This window comes from Polypterus senegalus, chromosome 18 (genome assembly GCF_016835505.1).
Source record: "Polypterus senegalus isolate Bchr_013 chromosome 18, ASM1683550v1, whole genome shotgun sequence".
Lineage (NCBI taxonomy): Eukaryota > Metazoa > Chordata > Cladistia > Polypteriformes > Polypteridae > Polypterus > Polypterus senegalus.
In genome coordinates, this window is record NC_053171.1 from 31,250,174 (window position 1) to 31,262,211 (window position 12,038).

Consider the following 12,038-nt stretch of genomic DNA (forward strand, 5'->3'; position numbering starts at 1 on the left):
CACAGACATGTTGCAACAGCCTGGCGATGAGCCACCAAGAGAATGAGCTGGCATTCCATTATATAAATGAGCAACTTCTGAGTCAGCTGCAGGGGAGCCCATAAAAACAGCAAGCCTGCCAAAGAAACAGAAGACTTCCAGCCAGCACAACAACACTGAGCAGTTCTTTTAAGGATGACTAGCTAGCTAACTAAAACAGCAGTGTTAAAAAGGGAGAGTCCATTGGCACTCAGCACTGGTGGGGACAGCAGCAGTGTGATGCTATAATATTATATATTATATATATATATACACAAGTGTGTACAAAAGTAAGTTTACAGTTGTGAGTATGCGAAACACAGAGTTTATTCTTGTATTATTATTTATTATTACACTCTTTATTTGTATTATTTGTCTTCTTATCATCATCATCATCATTATTATTATTATTAATAAAGTGTGCTTGAGTGTAGCTATCCCAGTTTGCATGTCTTTTTCCATACAAACAACTATAAACCTATTTTTGCCCAACCCATACACATATATATATCTATACTAATAAAAGGCAAAGCCCTCACTGACCCACTCACTTACTCACTCACTTACTCACTCACTCACTCACTCACTGACTCATCACTAATTCTCCAACTTCCCGTGTAGCAAGAAGGCTGAAATGTGGCAGGCTCATTCCTTACAGCTTACTTACAAAAGTTGGGCAGGTTTAATTTCGAAATTCTACGCGTAACGGTCATAACTGGAACCTATTTTTTCATCCATGTACTATAATAGACTTCTGCTCGATGGCCATGGGAGGCGTAACTTAGTAATTTAGTGCCTGCCCATATAAGGCTGTCCGTCAGCGGCAATCCAATAGAAACACTGCCGCTAAATATTCACGGGTGAAGGACTGTGCTTATGCAGACGAAGATGAGATGGTCAGGGTGGTGGTTGGCACAAACTCAGCGAAACTGCGAGAGAAACTTTTAAGTGCCGGGTCTTAGCTAACATTACATACAGCCGTGAACATCTCACGAGATGGCACCAGCACAGCTGGGAACCTTCGATGCATGAACACCGAGCGACTCACATGAAATGACACAGTGCACAGACAAAAAGCAACAGTTCCAAAGAGTGCTGAACAAAAACCAAATTACACAATTGAGAAGGCAGCAAAGAAATATGAAGCGTGTGACACATACAAGCATATTCATAAGTGTAGGTACTGCGGAAACAAAGCACACGGTGGAAAAAGTCAATGTCCCGCTAAAGGAAGGCAGTGTAAAAAAAAACCCGTGCATGCAGTGTGTCACGTCTCAGATAAAGAGGAAGATGAGCTGTTTATTGATGCAGTAAGAAACGAATCGATGAATGAAACCTGTCATCTTTACAACGATTGACAAACACGGAATGTGACTTGAACACAACACATCCTACAAATACGAACCTGATTGAAAGAAATAATGATAATCAAATCCTTGATGACAGCAACACTCCTAACACTCACAAAACAATTACTGTATATTGACAATCATGTTACGTTATTTTTCAAATGTTCCCTTTTCTTTTTCATAACTTCTTTAACACACTACTTCTCCGCTGCGCGGTATATATATATATATATATATATATATATATATATATATATATATATATATATATATATATATATATATATATATATATATATATATATATATATATATATATATATATATATATATATATATATATATATATACCCCGATCTACATACTCTCAAATAGACAAACCACACGCCATGGCGCAATGGAAGAGGCTTCGCCTCTAGCGCCGAGGTTCGATTTCCGAGAGGGAGTGCACTAAGTATGTACGCTTGATGACCCCAAAATTAGGGCGAAACACGTGTTGCGTACTCTTTGCATTATTTCACAGTAAAACTATTTCAATATATATATATATACATACATATATATACACACACACATACATATATATCAGTGCTTCCCGATTCATTTTAGCCTTGCACCCCCTTGGTTTGAGACGTATGAAAAAATATGAGGTTAACGCAGAAAGACAGATCACCAATTGAAGCTTTATGAATAATGGATACTTTATTCGCCATCAATGATTGTTTTGGTAAAGCCATACTCAGTGTAATCATTAGATGAACGGTAAAAAAGTAAGAGCGAGGGGAGGATGACTTATTGAGGCACGCAGGCGAAAGCACAATAGCACGCGGGCTCGATACGTCGGTGCGCGTCAACTCGATCTGAAATGCGCGATCACATTCAAAAAAATATATCTTTTCAAGTTCTATTTAGTCGACACAAATATCTTTGGTTGGAATGGAGGGCGAATTTACTCTTTACATTTCTATGGTGAAGAAAATTTATGCAATGATGCCTACATTTAACTTACATTCCTACCAAAGATTTTTCTGTCGACTAAATAAAAATTCCTTCTATTTAAAATTTAAATAGAACTTGAACAGATACGATAGTTCATAATTTCCACGCAGACTTGCACGTAAGAGCGGGAGTCATCCGTTTTAACAAACAGCGTATTGCACTGATACGAAATAGCCTGTCCATTTAATTATTTAGGAATGGATAAATAAATTAAGATTTTGTACAAATAATGTTTTTCATTTTTCTTCCTTGATGGATTCTGGCACCCCCAGCAACAGTTGCTCGCACCCCAAAGATAGTGTATATATATATATATATGTATGTATATGTATATATATGTTTATATATGTGTATGTATGTATATATATATGTATTTGTGTGTATATATGTGTGTGTATGTATATGTATGTGTGAATATGTAGATATGTATATATATGTATATATGTATATATATGTGGATGTATGTGTATATACAGTATGTATGTATATATATATATATATATGACAGCAACACTCATCACTCACAACAGTGACAAAACAATTACATTGACAATCATGTTACGTTATTTTCAAAATGTTTCCTTTTCTTTTTCATTACTTCTTTAACACACTATTTCTCCGCTGCGAAGCGCGGGTATTTTGCTAGTATATATATATATGGAATAAAAGCAGTGACAAAATTTTGGGGCACCAACCAGGCCGTCCTTTTTATTGTCCGTGGACAATGAAGAAAACAAAATAAATGAAATAAAGCTGTTTGCCATGTGTTACATATGAGGAAATTCAGAAAACAAGTAGCAGATTGTAGTGGCTTCAAAAAGAGCTTCATTTCTCTACCCAGTAATGATGCCTTCTTCTAGGATGACTGGGGTTTTATGGTAGTTGGACTGGAAAGGGTGGGGTCAGATGGCATCCCTGGGCAGCTTCTTGGCACTGTAGGGAAAAAAAGAAGATGCCAACGTTAGCAGCAGTGCCCCTTGTTGTCTAAGCATTTGATTATACACCTCAACTATGCCTGTGAGGAGGTCCTCCAATGCGCATGCATGGCAATATATATATACGAGGTGTGTAAAAAAAGTCTTCATTTGCACAGTTTATAATTTTAGACCAATTAATTTAATCGTAGATAGCTATGAGTAGTAGTACTGTTATATTTAGAACATATATTAAAAATGATTAATGAAATGGTGAATTTAGCCTTATACCCATTAAGTATTTTGTCACTTTTGCTGCTCCTTAGATTACAGTGCTCTACAGTGAACATCTAAAGTGTCATGTGCAATTATCAATTGTGGTATTGTAATCACTCATTTTTTCAGGAAAAAAGATAATTCAGCTTTATGCACCTGACAATAGTTTTGAGGCGAGGTTATCACAGGCCAACAAACACAAAGGAGGATTTGTTTTGCATTTTCAGACAGCAAGCATAAAAAATATGAAACAGATAATGCCATCATGGAGAAAGTGCTCTGGCACTCAGACTGTCTTTATAAGTGTACAATCCTATTTTTGTGGCAACAATAAAGAGAAGGGATATGTAACAAACTGAAAGGTCTGATCTTCTAAGACGGATCTGTTCCAGAATTTGTACTTTATTTTTCCCAGAAGGATTAAAATCTCAATAATTTTACTATAAACTGTGGGTCACCCGAGTAAGAAGTAAGTTGGTCATTCTTAACAAGTGCAGAATAACAGATGATAGATGGAAGGAAATCATTTGTGACTCCATGGTGGGACAGAGACCAGCAATAATGTTTTGCTGATGAAGTGAGAAAGCAAGATGAAGCTGCCTGAAAGAAAGACATGACAAAAGAAATACACATTTGCTTAAGGGAAAAAAACCCAGATAAGGAAAAGATAAAAAAATGGAAAAAGGCAGAGAGAAGACATAAAAATAAAAGGGCTTCCCCACACCTTATTACACCACCTACAGTCTTTGCTCTGCTCAGTCCTCCTTCGCAGTCCGATTACTGCTGCTTTTAAGCAGGCCAGTCTGTCAGGTGCCTATTTGCTTGTTTGTTCATATATTGATACATCTGTTTCCTTGTTATTTGAATAAAATCAACCCGCCCATCCGTCTATTGATCAGCTGAACAAATAACTTACCAACCAGTAAATCAATAACTGGCCTTTTTAAACAATATGTTCAATTGTTCTTCAAAATCAGTATGATATTCTTTCATTCAGCTATCCTTAGCACTTAACAGGTTCATGAATTTAATGGACACATTAATTAATTCATTCAGTAATTGATTTGTTAAATATTTATTTATCTATTTATGCATTTATTTATTTAAAGAGCTTATGTAAACAGCCAAATTTCCTCCTGGGAACAAATAAACGTTTGTTCTATCTATCTATCTATCTATCTATCTATCTATCTATCTATCTATCTATCTAATTTAATATATGAATATTTTATTCAGAAAGCACAATGGTGCAGTGACTAGTACTACTGATTCATAAATTCAGTGCCCATGCCCGGTGTTGGTTCATGTGGAGTTTGCCCCTTTGCCTCATTTCTATGTGGTCCTTCTTGTGGATAACCACAAACCCCACCTCACAGAACCCCAAGTTGATCAGCAGCTTGCAGTTGTGTGGGAGTGTGCATGAATGGGCCCTGTGTAGGACTGGGGCCTAATGTCAAGTGATGTCAGGATTGGCTCTGGCACCCTATAACCGTGAACCAGATTAAGTGGTAATGTGAATATATGTATAAACAGTATTTGACTTGTCAAAAGTATTAATCAAGGATCAAATAGATCATGAATTTACTTAGGGCTAAGAACAACAGTGCTCTTTACATTTTAAACCAAATGAACTATAAAAAATATGTTGAAATGAAATAAATATTTGCTCATTTCTATTCATTCAAATCTACCTTTGCCTTATTTACTGGGATGTGGTTACACCTCATTCACTCATTCTGTGAAATTGACCATCCATTCCACCCGTTCATTCATTCTTGTTAGCCAAGTAAGCAGTCAATCAACATTCTCATGCATTAATCGATCGAATTCATTCTGATATTTGTTGCTTGTAATCAACCGACTGACATTTTAATCCACCAGTCCTCAGGATTGCCAGCTCACTAATTTGTTAATGCATTCAAATCAATTTAGCATTCATTTAGATGAATCAACTGACCATTCAATTTTTTTTTGTTATTTTTAAGCAATTTGTTCCATTTTGACTTCTCGTAGCAGCTTTTTTTTTACTTTATCTTTCATAATTTTACTGTTTAGTGCCTCGAAAAGGTATTCTATTTTTTACAAGTGTATTATTTTGCAGCCTTGAGCTAAATCATTTACATTTTTTCCACTCATCAAACGACATTCAATACCCCAGAATGACAAAACAAAAACAGGATTTTAGGAAGATTAGCAAATTTATTAAAAAAATAAAAAAACTGAACTATCACATTGATAAGAGTATTCAGACCCTTTGCTATGACACTTGAAATGAGGCCCATGTGCATCCCATTCTATTGATCATCATTGAGATGTTTCTTCACCTTATTTGGAGCCCACCTTTGGTAGATTCAAATGATTTTTTACATGCTTAGGAAAGACACACACACACCTGTATACAGAAAGTCCCATAGCTGACCATGTGTATCAGAGCAAAAAACCAAGCCATGAGGTCAAACAAATCACCTGCAGAGCTAACCGTCAAATATTTGTCAAGGCCCAGATCTGGGGAAGGGTACAAAAAATTTCTGTACGTTGAAAGTTCCCAAGAGCATGGTGGCCTCCATAATTCTTAAACTGAAAAAATTCTGAACAACCATGACTCTTCCTAGAGCTGGCTATACAGCCACAGTGAGCAATGAGGAGAGAAGGGGCATTGGTAAGAGAGATGGTCAAGGACCCAGTGGTCACTCTGGCTGAGCTCCAGAGAACCTATGTGGAGAGGGGAGAAACTTCCAGCAAAACGACCAGCTTTATAACAGAGTAGTCAGACAACACATTAAAGACTTATTGGAGTTTTCCAAAAGACACCTACAGGACTCTCAGATTGTGAGAAGCAAAATTCTCTGTTCTGATGACACAGAGATTGAAATGTTTGGCCTCAATAGACTATATGCACATGGTTTAGCTGACGTACATCCGGGGAAATCTCAACAACTCAGTCACTTCCATTGTTCTTATTGCAGTTGTAACTTTTGTTTAGTGACAAGAATGTCTGAGAAGAAGAAGATTAATTTTCAGCATACAGATAGCTCCACAGCTGAACATTGTTTTACACTTTTATGTGAAGCTTCCAGTAAATACAACATAGTATACGTAGTTTTCATGCATTTCTCTCCAATGCGGAAACCCGATCTGAATGGATCATCACTATCCGGAGAGAGAGCGTTACAGTTAGTCCCCATACCCGAGTTTGTAGCTGACATTTTAAAAAAGAGGATTTTGGCGAGCCTGGGTCTGAGACAGGGCAGTAACTATTGAAGAAGGGAGCCGTTCTTGTGTTGTTTAAGTACAACAATTTCTCCATTCCACTTTCAAGACCAGGAGTTTGGGAGAGGATAAAGCAATCGACAGAGGATGACACACCAGGTGACGAGGAGGAGGATAAAATCCTTGAGGACCATGACTGTGCTTCGGCTCTGAGTGGTACAACATAACACTTGATGACAACACGTCTCTCAGAGAGGAGATCCTCCAGCTAAGGAAACAAACTGAGTCCATTACAATGAAGCAGTGGTTTGGCATTCACAGTTTTGCTGGCTCAGAGAAAGACATTCACTTTTTTATCAGGTAACATGCCCAGCAGACTCATGTTATTAGGTATTAAACATTAGGACGTTTTTCTTTACACAAAGAATGATAGACACTTGGAATAAGCTACCAAGTAGTGTGGTAGACAGTAAGACGTTAGGGACTTTTAAAACTCGACTTGATGTTTTCTTGGAGGAAACAAGTGGATAGGACTGGCGAGCTTTGTTGGGCTGAATGGCCTGTTCTCGTCTAGATTGTTCTAATGTTCTAATGTTCTAATGTATTAAACTTACATACGTATTCACCGGTCCCTGAATAAAGTTCAAGGACTAATTATAGAAATTCTGCTTTTTTATTTTTTAAAGAAACCTAAAGTAATCACATGTTTGTCCGATGTAAGTTCATAGGAGACACAAGTTTTTCATATTTTTGAATCTTACCTTTGTAATTGTGGATGTAGCTTGAAACATAGAGTTTGAAGTCCTTCTCCTTTTTAGCTCCTCATGTTTGGCACAATGTTTGAATAATGTGACTTATATTGTTTACCGTACAATTGGACACTTCTTGAAGCAATCAGGTTAAAAAAGCCATAGCTAGTGCATTTTAATTTTAATGCTGGAAGTGAAGAAACTGGCTGATGTGGAATCCGGAAGAGAGTGTGCATAGACGCAATCCTAAGCATCATATCTGAAGGAAATCAGACACTGCACATTAAATATGAAATGCAATTTTATTGGTGAAGCATGGTGGTGGCAGCATTCTGCTGGTGGATTGTTTTTTCAGTGGCAGGGATTAGAAGAGTAAACAGGGTTGAGGATAGCTGGATGAAGCAAAGTACAGAGATATCCTTAATGAAAACCCTCTCCAGAGCACTCTGGACCTCAGACATGGCCAAAGGATCACCTTCCAATAGGACAAAGACCCTAAGAACAAAACAATGTCTATACAAGAGCACCTTAGGGAAAACTCTGTGATCATCCTTGAGCTGCCCAGCTAAAGCCTAGACTTAATTCCAATCAAACACCCCCTGAGAAACATGAAAAAACTGACAATCTCTACTCAACCTGACAGAACATGAGAATCTGGAGAGAAGAATGGCAAAAAATCCCCAAATCCAGGCATGTGAAGCTTGTCACATCAGTCCCTAGAAGACTGCAGGCTTCAATGGCTGCCAAAATGTGCTTCAATGAAGTCCTGAGTAAACGGTCTCAATACTTGTATCAATGAGATATTGCAGGGTTTTTTTGTTTAATAAATGTACAAACATTTCTAAACTCTTGTTTTCACTTTGTCATTGTGGGGTGTTGAGTGTTGCTTAATTAATGAATTTCATTTCATTAATATAAGATTTTTTATTTCCCTTTTTAATGGATGTTTTTCACATCATTTGCAATTGCCCAGCATGGTCACCATTGGCTTGTATTGTATCATACACATATAAATGTACATTCTGCATTACATTTTGAAATTAAAACTTTTTCTGACAAATCTGTTATTCATTTTATCCTCTTCCTAGTGTCTTATACTGCCAGAAGAAGATTTTCAACCCAATGACCTTAAATTGAAATTATCATGTTTGGAAACGATGTCATTGCCATTTGGCATGCAGTTATGTTTTTATTAGTGTAGGCCTACAAACTCATAAAGATGTCAAGATGCAACTTGACATCTAACATGCTATAAATTTATTTAGAAATACCATTTAATTTTTAAATGAAGACCTGCCATCAAAGAATCTGTTACATTCTGTTACACAGAAAACTATTGAAATTGCTAATCCAGCAGCATCATCTTGACAAGGACGTCTCCATTACCAGTAGCCAAATACACAGAGTAGAATATCAGCTCATTATCTAATTTCTAGCCTTACATGTATTCTCTTAGGTTAATTACAAATAGCAGAACAGCATTTTACTAAGACCTTCAAAAATCTTTTTGACTGGTTTTAAAAGGAAAGATGCACCTCTGTAATTGCTTTTTTCCCATCCGATAGAAAACCAACTTCATATAATGTCATTGTGACCTTGGAACCGTTGTTTGACTTCATTTGATGTGATTGTGTTCAGACAAACATTATTTTCCTTCAGATTACATTGAGAATATTTATACACCTGCTTATGTGCTTTTATTTACTTTTTATCAATAGAGAACATGACAGATTCTTTCCAGTCTGTTTCCCACACCTAAGAACTTCTAATTGGGCAGCAGCAGAGTAGATCAGCGATAGGATGGCCCACAGCAAAGGTTACGTGGGTTCACCTAATAAAACCTTATTCAGACAGAAGAATTTCACAGGAATCATGGAAGAGTTGGTTACTAAATACTTCTCAATGTAATGTGGACTTGGATATTCCAGTGAAGACACACCACAGGTCATCTTTGCACTGCTTCTGAAAACGATTTTTGATTTGGTTTTATTCATTTTGTTATCAGTCTCAAGATGTTTCTGATTCCTTTGCTGTTTAATTTCATATAATATCTACACTTGAACATAGTTTAGCGAGTAAAGAGGTGGATATTGATGGTACCGGTATATTTCCAGACTTTATCAATTAATTTCATGATGTGAGCCACTAGACAATCCAGTAAGAGACCTCACTATTTGTATTTCAGGCAGGGAATTATCTCAGTTGTTCACAATGTACATATTGTGCAAAACATGTTGTAATTCAGTATAGAATTAGGCATCATACACATCTTTTTAGATTAAAATGATTTAAAAACATATCAGAGTCTGGAACCAAATTGTGAACCTTAAAGTTTTTTAGCAGTGGCCTCAGCTAATCTGTTTTAGGATCGTCTTCAAATAAAACCATTTTGGGGGAAGATGTTTGTCTGCCAATCAGCAAGTGTCAAACTGACAATTATTTGTAATCCGTTGTGTGCCTTAATAGCACTGGAAGGTATTAGGTTATGTAGCCTTAAATTCACAGTGATCTCTTATATTACATTGTTAGGGCATCAACTGATTTTGCTTCAATAGACAATACTAATAAACTGTCCACATTCGCTGGAAAAGAGAGATCTTAAATGATTTTAAACTACAAAAAAATCACATGTTCTTAGAGTGCAGTAGTGCAGTTTATTTCATAATTTGGCAAGAATTTGTTGATATTATATTAAAATTAGCCTGCCTTCGTTTCTGTTTGACCACTTGTAAAGGGTTCTGATTTATATGAGGAAGTTCTGTATTATATAATGGAATTATTTAATTTTATTTTTTCGAAAGATCTCTAAATTAGATAACCGTGACTGTATGATTTAGTATATTTTAGCTCTCTTTAAAATATTGCATTTGCTGAATTTTTGACTAGGCTGTTCTTTTTTTTAATTGCAACCGTATTGCAATATTATATATTGTGGAAGTTGACCCGGACACAGACAGGCGGACATGTTGTTTTCAAACCACCACACGTTTATTTACAACAATGAAGTCACACAGACCCAGTTAAATGGTCACACAGACCCAGTCACGTGCACAACCCCCAATTCACAGTCCTGGCCTCACAATGCCTTTCTTTGGGCCGCCTCCACACCTCCTCTGTGCTTTGTGCTTCATCCTTCCTCCTTCCGACTCTAGCCTTGAATGAATGGAGACGGCCCCTTTTATTCAGTACCTGGATGAGCACCAGGTGTTCCTGGCATTCCTCCCTTAGCCACGCCCCAGCGTGGCTGAAGTGCCGGCTGTCCTCCCGGCAGCTCTCCGGGTAACGTCCAAAGTCTTCCCCCCAGCACTTCCTGGTGTGGCGGAAGTGCTGGGGTAACAGGTCCCCAAGGCATTGGGGCGCCTCCTGGCAGTGACCATGGGCCCCTACAGGGTGGAACTTCCATGCCCTGTACCCGTGGCCCCAGAGCAACCCGAAGGCAACCCCACGTGATCCAGGGTGGGCACAGACCCACATCCGGTCCCTCATGACGTCCCGGCCGGGTCATGGCCCCTGGCATCCCTGACAATATATATATATATATATATATATATATATATATATATATATATATATATATAATGCATATATTTTGAAACTTATATATAGTTACATTTGAATAATCTTTTATTAATTTTTATAATACGAAATAGATTATGTGATTTTCTGGAAGCACAACCTTTCCTCATTTAAAAATTGAAAGACACTTTTTCGTTGCTTGCAGTTACTTCTAAGAGAAAAATTTCTAATTGGAAATTTTAACTTTAAGCTATGGATTGTAATTCTGCCTCAAAACCTTGCTCTCGTCAATACTGCTTCTTTAATATGAGCTGTACATGAATCCCCAATATTAGCATTGGCTTTTTCCTATGCAATATGACAGAGATCTGTATCCTAATTTATCAAAAAGCAAAGCTATGATAAGGAAAATCTATGGAAAAGATGGACTTCTTTGGGTAAAATCCAGCTACGCAAATTCACTGTGAACTGCATGACATAGAGGAAGAACAAAAGATCATATAGGCAAGAAGAGGAACCATTCAAGCTTAGTTGCCATTGAAACAAGAATTGTGAGAAGTTTTGAGACATCAAAATTGCCAGTAAAGCCAACTCTAAGATTTCGTCCATCTTAAATTACATTAGCACAGTAAAATGCAAAATATTTTGCATAAGCTTCTGTCTATTCTCACCACACTCTGATTTACCACAACCATCTCTTGAAATAATTAACTCTGATAACACTTTAGTTCAGGTACTGCAATAATGCATCTATTACTTATTTAAATTATGTAACAAGACTTTAACAAACACTTGTTTTGGGTCTTCAGAATACTTACAAAGCATCAGTGAAGTGTTTATTCATCTCTGCAGTGTGATGTACTAACAAAACATCGCTTTGGAGTGGTCTGAGGTGGCTTAACTGACACACATTTTACTTGATAGTATATATGTATTGTAAGACATGAATCCTTCATATTAACATGTAATGTTACCATCATATCAATACAATACAATACAATACAATA

The 12,038-nt window shown here is 36.9% G+C and overlaps 1 long non-coding RNA gene across 1 annotated transcript in view; it reads right to left on the reverse strand.

Annotated features, from left to right (window-relative positions):
* Positions 1-3,095: 3,095 nt before the first annotated feature.
* Positions 3,096-12,038, reverse strand: part of LOC120519024 — a 126,567-nt gene continuing 117,624 nt past the window's right edge. The window contains exon 3 of the long non-coding RNA XR_005631364.1: positions 3,096-3,299. This is a non-coding gene — a long non-coding RNA (uncharacterized LOC120519024). The remainder of the gene's footprint in view (positions 3,300-12,038) is intronic.